The following is a 1503-nucleotide window of genomic DNA, read 5'->3' as shown; positions in this document are numbered from 1 at the left end:
TATTTAATATCATCAGCAACGTTTCGGGAGATTTCCCCCATCTTCAGGCTGCTGTTAACAAAAACCTATATATTACATATAATTTTCTCCTATTTGTCATTCTTGCTAATATATTACAATATTAATGTCATTTAATGAGTAAAATTTGCTAATGGTCATACATTTTAGGAGAATAATTACCTTTCTCAGAAAATTTTACTCATTAAATGACATTAATATTGTAATGTATTAGCAAGAATGACAAATAGGAGAAAATTATATGTAATATATAGGTTTTTGTTTACAGCAGCCTGAAGATGGGGGAAATCTCCCAAAACGTTGCTGATGATATTAAATAAACTATTGTTTTTTAATAAGGAAGAATTTATGTCATTCACTAAATCCTTTTAATTCTATAAGACTCTTCCAGCATAAAGGATTATTAAATTTAGATATTTAATACATTCATATCTACAGGTAATAATGAACCGTTATTAATCTTAGTTTAAAGTTTAATAAAGTTTAAACAGACCAAGCTGCAAGAAACATTGCGATGGCATTCGGGTAAGGGTGTGATAAGGAACGGACAATTCGTCGGTGGTTAGAAACATTTTTGGCTGGTGACACAAATTTGGATAACCAACCCAGAGTAAGACCTCCACCAGCAATTGACAACGGTGAACTTACAGAACAATCGAATACAAGTAGTGTATCGACAGTTTCTCGAAACTTAAAGACCATTGGTAATGTAAAAAAGGTATATACTAAGGCCACCTCATGAGCGGCAGCCGCTGAAGCGTTATGAGACATGCGTTTCATTGCTTACTAAGAAAAAACGAGCCTTTTCCCGAAAGGATAATCACGTAAGATGAAAATGGATTTTATATGACAGGTCTCGGTGAGTCCAGTGATTGATATCGACGAAAGGTCTAAAACCTAATTTGTACCAAAAAATTTAATATTTCATTCGGAGCTCTATAGAGAGAGAAATACTTTATTTATCTATGCTGCCTAAATACATCAGGTTGCTATCTCACACAGCATACTTATCAATCCGTAATCGGACATATATAAATTATAAATACATGGTATAATCAGATATAAAGAGATATAATAAACAATTTTTTTTTTTCCCTACAATAAATTTCGGTCTGTATAACAAATTCAAATGTTTCAATTCATTCCTATTTTTCTTTCTCATTTCTGCTCCTCCAATTTCACCATTTCACAATTTTTTAATTCACCCGATCAACAACTTCGCTCTCCGGAATTCACCCTCCTAGATCCTCTTCAGTGACCCGCTAGACAAATTCACTATTAGACGGCAGTGTGAGATCAGACCGTCATTTACAGTCACAGCAGTACATCAGTTTACCAAAAACAAACAAATAGATACACTTTACGATAGTAAGACTAACACATAGATTCAAAGGAAAATATAATAAAAAGACCGTTACAGGAAACACTTGAATGGATTAATAAGTTTTTAAAAAAACACACAAAAAAATAATAATAATACTTTTT

The sequence above is a fragment of the Halyomorpha halys genome, unplaced genomic scaffold (genome assembly GCF_000696795.3).
Source record: "Halyomorpha halys isolate HHAL.00 unplaced genomic scaffold, Hhal_1.1 Scaffold338.1, whole genome shotgun sequence".
In the NCBI taxonomy this organism is placed as follows: Eukaryota; Metazoa; Arthropoda; class Insecta; order Hemiptera; family Pentatomidae; genus Halyomorpha; species Halyomorpha halys.
The sequence above is the reverse complement of the archived record's forward strand: the minus strand, read 5'-3'. Positions refer to the sequence as shown.